At 36.2% G+C, this 16904-nt stretch overlaps 1 protein-coding gene across 4 annotated transcripts in view; it reads right to left on the minus strand.

Annotated features, from left to right (window-relative positions):
• The window catches only part of GRXCR1 (glutaredoxin and cysteine rich domain containing 1), a 349214-nt gene that overhangs the window by 249147 nt on the left and 83163 nt on the right, over positions 1–16904 (minus strand). Inside the window, exon 5 of one of the 4 annotated variants that reach the window (XR_009533589.1) lies at positions 5622–5731. The exons of the other annotated variants lie outside the window; for them this stretch is intronic. The gene's annotated coding sequence lies outside the window, so the exon portion shown is untranslated. Of the gene's footprint in view, positions 1–5621; positions 5732–16904 lie in introns of those variants that run through there. 4 annotated transcript variants of the gene reach the window in all.

A 16904-nucleotide genomic window follows, 5' to 3' on the forward strand; every position in this document is an offset into this window, starting at 1 on the left:
GGACATTACCTCTACCTTTCAAAATATTAACGAATATTCTACTTTGAATTAAGACATCTAACACATTTTGATTTCTATAAATACCTCTGAAACTAAATTTTCATTATCCAACCACATGTAATTTAATTTAATAGGAAAAAAATTTTCACTGAGTGCCCACCAAAGCCCTTACGCCTGGAACAGTGGAGAAAATAGACACAATTTTGCCCTCTCTGTGCTCTCAAATTAGCAGGAAGGTAATAACTGTCTAAATAGGCAAAAATCCTCAACAAACTATTAGCAAACCAATTCCAACAATATATAAAGAGGACCATACACCATGATCAAGTTGGATTCCCTCCAGGGTCATAAGGATGATTTAACATACACAAATCAATCAGTGTGATACAACACATCAACACAAGGAAAGATAAAAACCACATAATCATCTCAGTAGCTGCAGAAAACGCATTTGACAAAATTCAACATCCATTCAGGATAAAAAGTCTCATCAGAGGGAACATATCTCAACATAATAAAGGCCATTTATGACGAACCCACAGCCAACATAATACCCAATGGTGAAAAGCTGAAAGCCTTCCCACTAAATTCAGGAGCAAGACAAGGACGCCTACTCTCATCGCTTCTATTTAACACAGTATTAGAAGTCTTAGCCACAGCAATCAGATAAGAAAAAGAAATAAAAGTATCCAAATTGGAAGAGAAGAGGTAAAACCATCACTACTTGAAGATGGCATGATACTCTATATAGAGAAGCCTAAGTCTCCACACAAAAACTATTAGAATTAATAAATGATTTTAGCAAGGTAGGAGGATACAAGATTAAGATATAGAAATCCATTGCATTTCTATACACTAATAATGAAATATCAGAGACAGTAAAAAAAAATCCCATTTAAAATCATATAAAAAATATACCTAGGAACAAACTTAACCAAGGAGGTGAAAGATCTATATGCTGAAAACTATAAAACATTGATAAGGAAATTGAAGATGATTCAAAGAAATGGAAAGATATCCCATGCCCTTGGACTGAAAGAATTAATATTGTTAAAATGGCCATACTACTCAAAGTAATCTACAGATTTAATGCAATCCCTATCAACATGCCCATGACATTTTTCACAGAACTAGAACAAATAACTCTAAAATTTATATGGAACCATAAAAGACCCAGAATTGCCAAAGCAATCCTGAGGGGGAAAAAAAAAAAAGCTGGAAGTATAACCCTTCCAGACTTCAGACTATACTGATATTAGCATGAAAACAGACACATAGATCAATGGAATAGGATAGAGAGCCCAGAAATAAACCCATGCATCTACAGTCAATTAATCAATGATAAAAGAGGCAAGAATACACAATGGAGAAAAGACAGTCTCTTCAATAAGTGGTGCTGGGAAAACTGGACAGCTACATGTAAAAGAATGAAATTAGAACATCCCCTTACACCATATACAAAAATAAACTCAAAATGGTTTAAAGACCTAGATGTAAGACATGACACCATAAAGCTCCTAGAAGAGAACATAGACAAACCATTCTTTGACATAAATCATAGCAATATTATCTTAGATCAGTCTCCCAAAGCAAAAGAAGTAAAAGCAAAAATAAACAAATGAGACCTAATCAAACTTAAAAGCTTTTGCACAGCAAAGGAAACCATCAACAAAACAAAAAGACAACCTATGGAATGGGAGAAAATATTTGCAAATGATGCAACTGACAAGTGGTTAATATCCAAAATATACAAATAGCTCATACAACTCAATATGTAAAAAACAGACAACCCAATTAAAAAATGGGCAGAAGACCTAAATAGACATTTTTCCAAAGAAGACATACAGATGGCCAACTGGAACATGAAAAGATGCTCAGCATTGCTAATTATTGGAGAAATGTGAATCAAAACCAATGAGATATCACCTCACACAGGTCAGAATGGCTGTCATCATAAAGTCTACAAATAATAAATGCTGGAGAGGATGTGGAGAAAAGGGAACCCTTGTACACTATTGGTGGGAATGTAAATTGGTGCAGATACTACGCAAAAACAGTATGAAGGTTCCTTAGAAAACTAAAAATAGAACTACCATATGATCCAGCAACTCCACTCCTGTATATATACCTGGAAAAAAAAGAAAATATTAATTTGAAAAGATACATGCACCCCCAACATTCAGAGCAGCACTATTTACAATAGCCAAGACAGGGAAGCAATCCAAGTGCCCCTCAACAGACGACTGGATAAAGATGATGTGGCTTATATCTACAATGGAATATTACTCAGCCAAAAAAAAAAGAATGAAATACTGCCATCTGTAGCAACATGGATGGACCTAGAGAATATTATGATTAGTGAAATAAATCAGACAAAGACAAATACTATATGCTACCACTTATATGTGGAATCTAAAAAATAATACAAATGAACCTATATACAGAACAGAAAAAGACTCACAGACAGAAAACAAACTTATGGTTACCAAAGGTGAAAGGGATGGGGGAGAGACAAATTAGAGTACAGGATTAACAGATAAAAACAACTATACTTAAAATAGAGAAGCAACAATTCCCTATAGCACAGGGAATTATACCCAATATTTTGTAATAATCTAAAATAGACTATAATCTTCAAAAAAAACCCCACGAATCACTGTGCTGTATACCTGAAACTAACATAATATTGTAATTCAACTATACTTCAATAAAAAATAAAAATAAAAAAATAATAATCTAAATGAATGGTTGTATCATGCTTTGCAATGTATTTTTAAACATTAATCTTCCTTGAATTCTTTGGAAAAGCCAATTCGTTCATGATGTACTTTTTCAACACACTGTGAGATTTGTTTGCTAATATTTTTTTCAGGAATTTTGCATCTATTTTCACAAGGAAGAATGACTTTTAATCATCCATTATCAATAAAATCCTTATTTGATTTTGGCATCATGATAATTTAGCCTCATTAAATTATTTGTAAGATGTCACCACCTGTTTTATTTTGTTCTATTTTCTGGAAGGATTATATATAGTTTTAGAATTAATTGTTTCTTGATGATGTGTCATAACTTGCCTTTTAATTGATCTAGATCTGTTGTTAGTTCATTTTGGGTTTTCATTTTGGCTTTTTATATAGAAGGGGGAAAGATTTTAAAACACTGATCTAGTTTCTTTAAAGGTTACAGGTCTACTAAGATTTTCTTTTATTTCTACTTGATTCAGTATTGCTAAGTAATTTTCTGTGTGAAGTTGTCCATTACATGTAAATTTTTTACATAAGACTGTACATTGTTCATGTATGTGCAATTTTATTTTGTATGTTAGATGTTTTTCTCTCCCTGTCCCTTGATAAATTTCAACAGGGTATATCAATTAACACTGAATTACCTTTTTTTTTTAACAATTAAAATCAATTTGGCCAATTATTTTGGCTTCATACCAAAAGGCATAAAATTGCCAAGAAATGGTAAGCCTTTTCTTGGTAATCCATTCAGCACCCATGAAAAGCAGCCATTCTTTCATTTTGATGAAATAAATTTTCATCTCTTTTTCACTGCCAATAATAAATGATGTTTCCTTTCTAGAGCCTTTCTTCTTAAATCTTTATTCACAAGTCCTATATTTCTCTTTGATTCATTCCTTTGAACTCTTTCTAGGGTCTCTCCGTATCTTTTAAATTTTGAAACAGAGAACTTAATATTAAACTCTAGAACTACCTGACCAATGGTATATAAAATTAAAAAATGATCTTAGGAACACAAACACTCAATATGTTGTCTTCGTTAATACTGCTTTAGAAGCCTTGAATAAGGGGATTATGCAAAGTGGGAGAGTGGAGGCCTCCAGCACAGAGGAAATCTTGACCACAGACACACTTCCTCATCACCTCTTTTCTTATTAAGACCTCAGAGACTGTGCCCTCTGTTTTCTTGTGTGCTACCATTTACTTCTTCCAAATAGAGTTTTCCATGATCCTAAACAACTCAGAGCTTTCTCACAGTTTTTGCAGGTTTCCTAGGGGTTTACATTGCAAAAACAAGGAAACTGACTAAGATAACCTTAACTAATCATAAGGATTTTATATTTTCAATAAGTCACTGAGCAAAATGACACCAACACCTCTAAGACCTGGGAAGAAAACTATGCCTCCAACCCTTTGGCTCTCTCTCTTCATTCTCTCTTTGGTTCTGGAGAGAACATGAGATAAATATATTTTATCTCAGCAGGCATGAGATAAATATATTTTGTTTCTAGGACTGGTGATCCTGATAAGGATGATAAAAGTTAATTATATCTTAATTACCCACTTATTCCTTTGAGGGGGTGGGGGCAATAGAGGAGACCATAGTTCTTTGCACAGGGCAGTCTCTCAATAAACATCTGTTGAATGAATGAACTAATGACAAACAAGTTAAAGATGGCATTGGATCCTTGGAATCACAAGGTCCAAGTAAGTTTCCTCTACATTTTAAGAAATACAGAGTTTTATCTGTTTCTGTTTTTGCTTCTGCTTTATGAAAGTAAATTATAATGATCTTAGTCATCATTCTCAGAAAAGGATGACTATTTTTCTTTCAAGAATAATTAGCTCAAAAAAAAATTAAAGTTCACAGAAGCAACCTAAGATATTAGGAAAGTAGCTGGTTTTTTTTTAAAAAGAAATTTACAAACCATGGCAATACAAATCCTTTTTGGAATAAGGCAGCATTATAAATCTATAAATTAAAATATTTTACTCATCCATTTTTAATTATAATAGGAAACAGAAAAAATATATTCAGTTAATATAAGTATAATCTTTGTCTAGGTTAGGAATACAATGAAAGGGGTTTAGGTGGAAATAGAGATGAAAGCAACAGAGATCAAGAAGGTGGAGGGAGAGGGAAAATGGAGGAAAAAGAAAGATAGAAACATAGATAAAAAGCAGCAAGAATTGAAAGAGAGAAGTGTTCCCTATTAAAGGCTTTTTAAACAATTACTGCTATAGGCTGTTAAAGTTGGGCTATGGTGTTCCCCCAATAGGATTAAACAGTAATGTCAAATTTTGAATTTTCCTAAAGAGTCAAAGGACAATAAGCTATGAGCTGGAAGTTTCCCATAATTTAAAGACTGCAATAAAAATTTAATATTCATTTAGGGAGAGAAATACGTATTTCCTACTCTATCAGTTGTAAATAAGTTTAGCTGCAAGTAAAGAAACCACGATTAAGAGTAGCTTAAATAGTTTCTTTTTTTCCTCACAGAACAAGAAGTTCAGAGCAAGGCAGTAGCTGGTGTTCACTGACTGCTCAATGATGTTATTTAGGATTCAGGAACTTTTTTCTCTTTGTTCCAGTGCCCTGGCCACAATAAAAGACCTTCCTCTCACCACTGTGGCCTACAGGTCTCTAGATAGCTCCTGAACCAGCAGGCCTGATGTCAAGGAAAGAAGAGAGCAACTGGAGAAAAGTAATAAAGAATAAGACCAAAGGGGCCTTCCTGCATGCCTGTCCCTCCTTATCAGAGAAGCCATAGCATCTGGGACACCTCGCTCAGCCTGCTTGTGCTTACATCTCATAGGCCAGTACCACATTCCCTAGGGAGAAGGGCTTGTGTACGGGGATGGCGTGGTAAAGCACCATGCTTACCACAGTCACATTTTCAAGAGTTCTATTTATTTTGCCTGGGGTCACACTTTAATGAAGAGGACAACAGCTGTTTTTCCCTTGGCAGTTATATTCCAGTGATCTGGAAGCAAGCAGAAGAAAGATTATCTTATACATGAAATTTTGTTCAGGGGCAAATATATTTAGTCTTGCTATTGTACTCATTCATTCAAAGATACATTCCAATTTACATGAGGTGGATATCATAATCGAATGCAGAGCAGGCCCTTGAAATTCCAAAATGCAAGCACAACACATGAAAATTTTCCAATTCTGCCAGGTCCTTACAGTTTAAAATGTAAAATACTAAGCTGTTTGCTGCAAGCAAACTTGACTCTACCTAAATTTAATTTGTCATATAAGTCTCACAACAGAAATATCTGCCCCTGTGTATATTCAGTGAATACAACTGAAGATGAAAATCCTCATATTCTCTTATGAAGACTCAGGAAAACACAGGTTTGTTAGGCAAATTATGCACTCTTTCCAGGCTCTCTGGACAATGAATATAATTCAAATTTAGTATCTGTGATGATTAGCATATATACACACACACATATATATATATACTAGTGTATATATACATTTATATATATATAAATAATATATATTATCATATAAACTAGTACACATATTAGTATATATATTTGTATATATAAATATATAAATAAGTATATATATGTACTAATACATTATGATGATTAGTATAAACTAGTCTTTTTTTTAACATCTTTATTGGAGTATAATTGCTTTACAATGGTGTGTTAGTTTCTGCTTTATAACAAAGTGAATCGGTTATACATATACATATGTTCCCATATCTCTTCCCTCTTGCATCTCCCTCCCTCCCACCCTCCCTATCCCACCCCTCTAGGTGGTCACAAACCACCTAGCTGATCCCCTGTGCTATGTGGCTGCTTCCCACTAGCTATTTATTTTACGTTTGATAGTGTATATATGTCCATGCCACTCTCTCACTTTGTCACAGCTTACCCTTCCCCCTCCCCATAACCTCAAGCCCATGCTCTAGTAGGTCTGTGTCTTTATTCCTGTCTTACCCCTAGGTACTTCATGACTTTTTTTTTTCCCTTAGATTCCATACATATGTGTTAGCATACGGTATTTGTCTTTCTCTTTCTGACTTACTTCACTCTGTATGACAACAGACTCTAGGTTCATCCACCTCACTACAAATAACTCAATTTCATTTCATTTTATGGCTGAGTAATATTCCATTGTATATATGTGCCACATCTTCCTTATCCATTCATCTGTTGATGGACACTTAGGTTGCTTCCATGTCCTGGCTATTGTAAATAGAGCTGCAATGAACATTTTGGTACATTACTCTTTTTGAATTATGGTTTTCTCAGGGTATATGCCCAGTAGTGGGATTGCTGGGTCGTATGGTAGTTCTCTTTGTAGTTTCTTAAGGAACCTCCATACCGTTCTCCATAGTGGCTGTATCAATTTATATTCCCACCAACAGTGCAAGAGGGTTCCTTTTTCTCCACTCCCTCTCCAGCATTTATTGTTTCTAGATTTTTCGATGATGGCCATTCTGACCGGTGTGAGATGATATCTCATTGTAGTTTTGATTTGCATTTCTCTAATGATTAATGACGTTGAGCATTCTTTAATGTGCTGGTTGGCAATCTGTATATCTTCTTTGGAGAAATGTCTATTTAGGTCTTCTGCCCATTTTTGGATTGGGTTGTTTTTTTGTTATTGAGCTGCTTGTAAATTTTGGAGATTAATCCTTTGTCAGTTGCTTTATTTGCAAATAGTTTCTCCCATTCTGAGGGTTGTCTTTTGGTCTTGTTTATGGTTTCCTTTGCTGTGCAAAAGCTTTGAAGTTTCATTAGGTCCCATTTGTTTACTTTGTTTTTATTTCCATTTCTCTAGGAGGTGGGTCCAAAAGGATCTTGCTGTGATTTATGTCATAGAGTGTTCTGCCTATGTTTTCCTCTAAGAGTTTTATAGTGTCTGGTCTTACATTTAGGTCTCTAATCCATTTTGAGTTTATTTTTGTGTATGGTGTTAGGGAGTGTTCTAATTTCATTCTTTTACATGTAGCTGTCCAGTTTTCCCAGCACCACTTATTGAAGAGGCTGTCCTTTCTCCAATGTATATTCCAATACTATATATAAAAATATATATTAGTTTATATACACTAAACTATATAAACTAATATATATGATTTATATATAAATAAATAAGTATACTAGTTTATAAGCTATATAAATAAGTATATATAGATATAAAGTAGTATATATAAAGTAGTATATATATTAGTATATATATATATATATATATATATATATATATATATATACTATCATATATAAAGGTTTCTGGGAGATAAAGTTTCATAAATTCATAGCACAGTATGTGTTTTAATAGCATTTATCATGTATTTTAATAATTACATATAGAGAGTATATATATATATATATATATATAGTATTCATGTATTCTCAGGGGGTGTAAAATATTAGACTATAAGGATATCTACCAAATTTACCAAGCTATTAACAGTAGTGTTCTTTTCTGGGTGGTGGAGTAAAGGTAGTTTGTGTTTGGGGCACATGCACACATGCACACTGGCACTTTCCTATGGCTATATGATTATTATTAACAAAATTCTTATTACATTATATTAGAAATGTTTGCATGTCAGTCTCTCCCATTAGCTCTAATCTCTATAAGGATTCAATGATCTTGTCACTTATTTCTATATCCATACTTTCTAGAATAGTACCTGGAAATTAGTAAGTGCTTGTTGTTCTCAGAATAAATTAATGAAAGAATGAGTTTGATTGTGGACTTTCTCATTCAGGTCAGTGTCCATCCATTCGTTCAAGTACTCTAACCAGGATTTGATGACCCACGTTCCTGTGATTGTGCTAATATGTTAGAGGTGCTTCCAACTAAAAATTGTCACTCGCCATCTGGTTCTACAAGCATGAAGTCACTAGCCACTGTAGTCGCTGGCCTTCAACGTACCCTGAAAGGAGTTCAAGGTGAAGATCAGGAATAAGGCTCTCCGTGCTCTGGGAAAAACTGGCAGAACAGGCCATCAGATAGATATTTTTAGGAGAAGATTTTATGAGCCCAATTTCTTGCATCTTCTCATACCTAGAAAAGCACTAAAATCATTAATGGAGACATCTGGCTCCTCATGACTAGCAGCAACCTTTTGCCAAAATGTGTGCTTGACTGCATGTATCCACCTTCACTAAAATCACGTATATACTGACCTTTCCCCCACCTCTTCGGAGTAGTTCCTCGGAGCTATCTGAATGGCTGTCTCTGGGCTATAGTCCTCATTTGACCCCAAAGAAAACTTAACTCACAATTGTCATGTTATGCTTTTTTTGTGTGTGTGCTAACATTTTTAAAAGAAAACAAATAATGAATCACTTAATATCCTTCAGATGCCCCTGAGAATAACAGGACTTCACATTCCTAACATTGTCTTAGGTCCCATGATCATATAGAAGTTGATACCAAATGCTGACCTATCACTATTGAGAATCCCATCTAAAACTGCCTTTAAGTACTGTTGCCAGATGCTAATATTGACCTGGACTATTCACTATTTTATTTTCTTATTCAGAAAAAAAGCAGCATTTTCATCAACATTTCTTAAAATTACTTGGAAGTAAAAGAACTACTTTAAAACATAAAATGGTCAGGTCTAAGATTTGAGTTGATTTACAAGCTAATAAATTAGTCTGTTGTTCTTTCCTGGATGCTGGTAGAAGAGACAAAACTCCTGAGTCAGAGAAAAAGGGTTTTGTTACTCATGGCACAGCAAACAGCTGGAGCATCAGTATATTTATAATGTTTCTTCTTGCCCCCAGATCTCACAAGGAGATGGGGAGGGGGCCAGATGGATGCTATACATGCAGAGTATGCGCATCCCAGCTGAGAAAGGCTGAGATTGGGGAATCCACCACATTTATAGAAAGGAGTGAGCTAGCTTACTCTTTGTGTGGGTGTAGGAGATATCACCTCATCTCTCAAGATTACGAACTGCATGAACAGCCCTGAAAAATGGCCCCAGTAAACAGCAGTTAGGGCCTTACAATCTTAGCACACTCAGCAAGACATAAAGGACAGCTATGTAGCCTACAAAGGACTCTCTCTCCCACAAAACTATTATTATATAAGCACAAATAAATCATTGACCAAAATTTGCAAATTTTTATTTATTCTGCAGAGAACACAGAGCAAGCCTATTTCGATGTAGTTCAATGCTTGGGTTCCACTTGGCTTTTATCCCCACCTACTATGACTAGAGCAAAGAGTTGGTGAATGAAATACAAGAAACAAGGCTGTGGCAGAAGTCAGGTTCAGAGGATGAAGGGTTTTATATACCATGATAAAGACATTGGACTTAGCCAAAGAAAACAGGAGCTATTTGAGGGTTCAAAGTGAGAGAGATTCGATTTGCATTTTATATAAATGGCATGGAACAGGCAAATATAGAGGCAGGAAGCCTAATTTGGAGTCAGTTGAATGATTGCGGCCTGACCCAAAAAGTAGGAGTTAGGATACAGATAAGAATAGACTTGAGGGCCTCCCTGGTGGCGCAAGTGGTTGAGAGTCCGCCTGCCGATGCAGGGGATACGGGTTCGTGCCCCGGTCTGGGAGGATCCCATATGCCGCGGAGCGGCTGGGCCTGTGAGCCATGGCCGCTGAGCCTGCGCGTCCGGAGCCTGCGCGTCCGGAGCCTGTGCTCCGCAACGGGGGAGGCCACAACAGTGAGAGGCCCGCATACCGCAAAAAAAAAAAAAAAAAAAAAAAAAAAAAAAGAATAGACTTGAGAAATGTTTAAAAGGTAGAATTGTCTCAATTTAGAGTTTAATTGTATACAAGAGGTGAGGAAGAAGAATTTAAGAAAATTGCCTGTTTCTGCCTTGAGCAACCATGTCATGGTGGCACTCTTCCCTAATGTAGAAAGCACAGAGCATGCAGCAAATCAGAGAGTGAAAGCATTTTGTTTTTTTGATACTATAGGGAGTCTGAGATGTACTGGGACATCTGAGATGTTCAACAGAAGTTGGATATGCAGATCTGGTGATTTGGAGACAAAGCTAGGCTTGTGCCATGGAACTAAATGGTAACTGAAGTCATGAAAGAGAACAAGATCATGTCGGAGTATATGAAGAACAAGAAGAAAAAAAAAAGGTTCAGCTGAGAACACTTGAAGCACAACCACTCAAAGACAGTCAAAAGACTTAGAATTACAACCAGAAAGAAGAAAATCAAGAATGCAAGATACCATAGGAGCTAAAAGAATATTTCAAGAAAAGAGACATCATTGTCAAGTGCTATGGTGAACTCAAATAACTTCAGAACTTAAAGTGTTTATTCGATTGAATAATGAGGTTTTTATTTACATTGATATGAGCAGTTTCATTAGAATCGGAGGAAGAAATCATGTCAATAGAAAGAGAAGTCGAAGTGAGTTGAAGAAATGACAAATGTGTGTGTACATAGGCAACTGTTTCAAGAAGTGTACAGTATAAATGCAAACAGAGGAAACTTCCAGGGTTTGTTTTGTTTTTTAATGAAAGGAGAGATTTGAATATGCTTTAAATGAACATAGGAAAGAACCAATAGGTAAGGGCAGATTGAAGATGTGGGGATAAGACAGGAGAGATAGTCCAAAGAGATGCTAAAGTAGAATTTTCAAAAAGATAAAATCAGGACTCTCATGCAAATATAAAATGAACATGTATCAAAGATTGCCTTCAACTCACTAAACAAAGGGGTAACTCATAAGATATTAAGACCAGCTCAAAGTGATTTGAATAGCTGATTTATTTATAAGTAATTTAATATGGAAATGTAAAGATAAGATTGCTCAGTAAGTGCAAAATGATTAATATCCTGGAAAGCAAAAAACTGAAGCCTTTGGAGTTATCTTTTTACAGAAGAGAAAATGTGGACAGACCTTATTTACATCACTATAGGGCAAAATGCATAAGTTAACTATGCATGTAACTTCACTAAGTCATAATAAATTGTAAGCTGAACAAAGTACATTTCCTTAGATAATCCTTGCGTGGACCTGTAAAACAATGACCCCATATGATAATAGAAGGACATTCTGTTCACCTTTTGGTGTTATTTACAAGTTCTGAACAATTTTTCTCAAGACAGAGTAGTTGCTAAGGAAGTAGGAAAGGAAGTTTATCTTCAAGGTCTTGGCAAGTATCAGAAACAAAACAACAACAAAAAAATGAGTAAAGTGAGTTAATGAACAATCCATTTATGAAATTATGGACGGAATCAAGAAAGAGAAACCAAAAATGGTGAAGGGACCCTGGGGTCAGCAACAGTAGCTCCACTAGGTCTGATAACGGAGCAAATGGTTACCATGACCCTTTGAGACCTAAAGCTGTAGACGCCAACTGTGGACTTTGATAGAGGAACACATCCAGTGGCAATCCCTCAGCCTGAGGAAGATAATAAAGGAAAGAATATCCCTCATCATTTTCCTGCTCTCCGATCTCTGGTGACTTCCATTGGCGAAATCCAACCTGATGCCAGAGGGCAAAGGAGCCTTTATGTAGGTCTTATAGCTCACTCTTCTGGGACATAAAGCAATGACTGATTAATTGGTACTATACCAAAAGGATCCTCTTGATAGATTCTAATATTCATGGATGTAGTGTCTCATCACATTCTGATTACAAATTAATACATTCTTTTTTTTTTTTTTTTTTTTTTTGCTGTACGCGGGCCTCTCACTGCTGTGGCCTCTCCCGTTGCGGAGCACAGGCTCCGGACACACAGGCTCCGCGGCGATGGCTCGCGGGCCCAGCCGCTCCGCGGCATGTGGGATCCTCCGGGACCGGGGCACGAACCCGTGTCCCCTGCATCGGCAGGCGGACTCTCAACCATTGCGCCACCAGGGAAGCCCTAATACATTCTTTTGTTGCTTCTCAGGAAAGGAAACAGATGGCAAATGGTTATGATTGGAATGAATCCATTTGTAAGCTATGATGTCCAAGATTATTTCAGGTCAATGTGAAATCAATAAACTTTGTATTCATATTTATATAATTTTTTCATAAATTAACCAAATTAGCAAAACTTTCTCAGTGTATCAAATGTTGTCATGAGTTCTGAGAAGAGGAAATATGGTAACCAGCAACATTCCAGGACACTAACTACTGGGAGTATTCGTAAACACTGACTGGATTATGATATCTAATGAGTTAACAAAATGAATTTCCTTTATTATGTTACAATTTTAGATGTTACATCCTTTATAAGGATTTTTTATCAGAAATCCAGAATGATGTAAAAGGAAAGGCCAACGGTTATTTCAAAAAGATGTTGAAATGCAGGGTATATTCAAACTGGATAGCAATATAGGGTGATTTGTTTTGTGCCAAAGTATAGTCACACGGCTGCATAAGGCACAAGTTTTGAGCTTCTGTAACTTGCTGCTAACACCACTTCCAGACCTCTTTGGCAATTATTATACACTGTTGTAACATATACAACAACAGTATCTTTCAACAGCAAGTACCTCCTCCTTGAACGCTTTCCATTTTCTATATGTAAGTAAGTCTTTCCTAGATAATTTCAACAAAGAGTTTCATTTCAACAACAAAGAATTTGTTGAAATATCATGGTAGGCAAAGAACTGTACTCTGAACCCACTGCGGCTATATCTGAGTCTCAATAAATGTCATTTTCATTTTCACCATGTATTTTATGGATGTGTATACATGTCCTCTCTTCTCTACCAGAATATAAATTCCTTATGTGTAAGTTCTCTCTTATCCACCACTATGTATCTTGTGGAAATAGAACATTATGGGCACTCATAAGCATTTGATAAAAATTTGATGAATAAGTGGATGGATGGCTAAATGAATACAAAAGAACATTAAATGGTCTGTTAATTAAAAAATATTTGAAGAACTCTCATCTACTTATCAACTGAAAGTGGGAAGTAGTATATGCTATTGTTAATTGTTTTACTAGGAATATCAGCTGCATCTATGTTGTATCTATGTTGTATTCTTCAAACCTATGTCATAAATCAATTAGAAACCTAAAATGAAGATTTCTTCAAATGTGGAAACATAAAGCATAAACTCTTAGTTTTGCTTTACAGATAAGGTCATAGAAAGATTAAGTGGTTTACAAAAGCTTTTATACAAATGCTAATAGCAGCATTATCCATAATAGCTAAAAAGAGGGAAAAGCTCAAATATTTACCAACTGCTAAATGGATGAATAAAATGTGGTATATCCATATAATGGAATATTATTTGACAATAAAAAGAATGAAGTACTGATACATGCTATACCAGGGATGAACCTTGAAAACTTTACATTAAGTGAAATTTATATGAAATGTCCAGAATAGGCAAATCTATAGAGACAGAAAGTAGCTTAGTGGTTGCCAGGTTTGGGGGCAGAGTGAATAAACAGTGACTGCTAATGGGTATTAGGTTTCTTTGGGGATAATGAAATGTTCTCAAGTTAGATTGTGACAACTGTATAATTCTGTGAATATACTACAAAGCATTGAATTGTATACTTTAAATGAGCGAATGGTATGAAATGTAAATGATGTTTTTTGTTGTTTGTTTTTGTTGTTGTTTGTTTGTTTTTGTGGTACGCGGGCCTCTCACTGTTGTGGCTTCTCCCGTTGCGGAGCACAGGCTCCGGATACGCAGGCTCACCGGCCATGGCTCACAGGCCCAGCCGCTCCACGGCATATGGGATCTTCCCAGGCCGGGGCACGAACCCATGTCCCCTGCATCGGCAGGCGGACTCTCAACCACTGCGCCACCAGGGAAGCCCGTAAATGATGTTTTAATAAAGCTATTTTTAAAAAGTAAAAATTAAGTGTCTTGTTCAAAATTTCAGGAATAATTAGTGAAGTCAGAACTGTAATCCACACTTTCCCAACCCGTACAATTCTTTTTCCTTACCTTGCTGTTGTCTTGTGTGTAACACAGTTACTTTTTACTCCCTTATTTTCTGAAAATCTTCATTGCTTTTTTGCCATTTTTGTATTTTTATTTAGTTCTCTTTCTTTCCTCCCATTTCTTAACTTCCTCAAGAGCTCTCACACTGTCCTTCCCAGCTGTTAAATGACCTACATTTTAATGATCACTACTCAGTTTTATTTCTTATGGCTGCACATCAGGGTGACTTCTGATAATATTAATCTAATTCTTCCACAAAAGAGACATTTGGGACTAAGCATATGAAACTTGATGGGCAAGACTTTCAAGAAGAAGATGACTTTAGCAGGATGTGAGCCACAGGTGGGAAACCACTGAACAAAAGAATGATTCTGTTGCTGGAATCTTATTACATTCATAGAAATGAGAGACTTGCAAAGGTTGTTTAACTTGATACTCTTACCCGGGAGATTGACTTACAGCTGGTGTGTGAGAAATGCCATTTTCCAGATGACTTCCTCTCCTGTTACAAAGTCTGGCTATGGCCCCTGCAAAGTGCTGGATCTGCTCCATGTTTGGGTGTTTGAGACACTTGTCTTTCCCCTCTGTGCTGGTTTTTTCCACTCATCTTTTTTTAATTTTAAGTGTTCTACTGTAGGAAGATTAATTCTTCTCCATTGAGTTCCATGTCTTTTTGAATATATGTGCAGCCATTGTGATAATTCCAACTGGGTCAGAGAGAAGGCATAAGGTAAATGGTAGTTCACACTATTAAAGAAAGCCATAAGGTAATACATTTTCTCTCTCTGCAGTACATGACTGGATAGATTCCTCAAATTTAAGAAATAAAAATGGACATTTCCTTGTCCATTATTGTCAATCTCTAGAAATGTCATTAAATGTGATTAACAGGTGATTTTTTCTTTTTTTCCAAATGAAAATGTCCAATGTGAATCTTTCACTGGTTTAAATTATAAATTACATTTTTCCCCATTTTTAAAAACATTCTCTGGTGGCTTTAAGCAGCTTTTATTCACTTACTGTCCATGGTTATTCATTTTCCATTAATCCTGAATTATTTGGGGGAATCGCTCAACTTTCATGGGAAAAATATGTTAATATTGGTAAGTTCATGTCTTTTAACCTAACACATAGCAGTAAATATATAGTACAACTTGTTATAAGTTGTGGAGGGAAGAGGAAAGAAAGGAGAAGATAGAAGATTGCTCTGGTCACAGACATAGTAGAAGTAACACCCCAAAGTGAAGCCTTTGTGACACTGTCATATTTCACAAAGTTAAAAGGGAAGGAGTAGGAAGCAGACAATGTTAATTGCCTACCCATCTTCTCCCTTCTTTCTTGCTAACAGAAGCCCACTGTGTTTGGGTTGACAGTGTGCCCAGCCCCAAGGACTGAATCACGGGTTAGTCTTACCAATAGTGACTTTAATGTCTCCTTTTGATTCCATCCTATTTGGGATAATGGTATGTCATAATGATGCTTAGAACTTCAGCAGCCATCTTGCCACCATGATGCAATAAAGGAGGACAAAAATTAAATGTGCTTAATAACAGAAAGGGTCAAAGAAATTGGGTCTTTAATGACATCACTGCACTGATGAACTAGATGTCCTGCCTCCTCCAGACTCTTTGTAATATAAGAAAAATGTCTCAAATGATCGTCCGGTGTTTATTAATTGCAGACCTACGCATCCTAACTGAAACAGTATCAGGGCATTTTCATACCATCAAGAACATATATGATGCTCAAGATTATAAAGAAAGTTAAGCTTTTTTTTTTTTTTTTTTTTTTTTTTTTTCTTTTTGCGGTATGCGGGCCTCTCACTGTCGTGGCCTCTCCCGTTGCGGAGCACAGGCTCCGGACGCGCAGGCCCAGCGGCCATGGCTCACGGGCCCAGCCGCTCCGCGGCATATGGGATCCTCCCAGATCGGGGCACGAACCCGTATCCCCTGCATCGGCAGGCGGACTCTCAACCACCGCGCCACCAGGGAGGCCCAAGAAAGTTAAGCTTTTGATCAGGCTTAAATAATAGAAGCATTTCATCAAGCTCAACTGCCCTCTCCGAGTGGGTAAGGGAGTTTATTTTCTCTGATATGCCCTTCTTGATGGCATGACTGAGGTGAAAGGCATAGTTATGGATGAGCAATGGATACCGCTCTGGGTCCTCTCTGAATTTTGAGTTGTAATTCACAAGAAGGATCATCATTTAAGAAAATAATGGATGACTATTAAGATTTTAGGAATTTTCCTCAAGAAGACAAGCTGTTTGATGAGATGATCTTACTT

Source organism: Mesoplodon densirostris, chromosome 1 (assembly GCF_025265405.1).
Source record: "Mesoplodon densirostris isolate mMesDen1 chromosome 1, mMesDen1 primary haplotype, whole genome shotgun sequence".
Classification (NCBI taxonomy): Eukaryota; Metazoa; Chordata; class Mammalia; order Artiodactyla; family Ziphiidae; genus Mesoplodon; species Mesoplodon densirostris.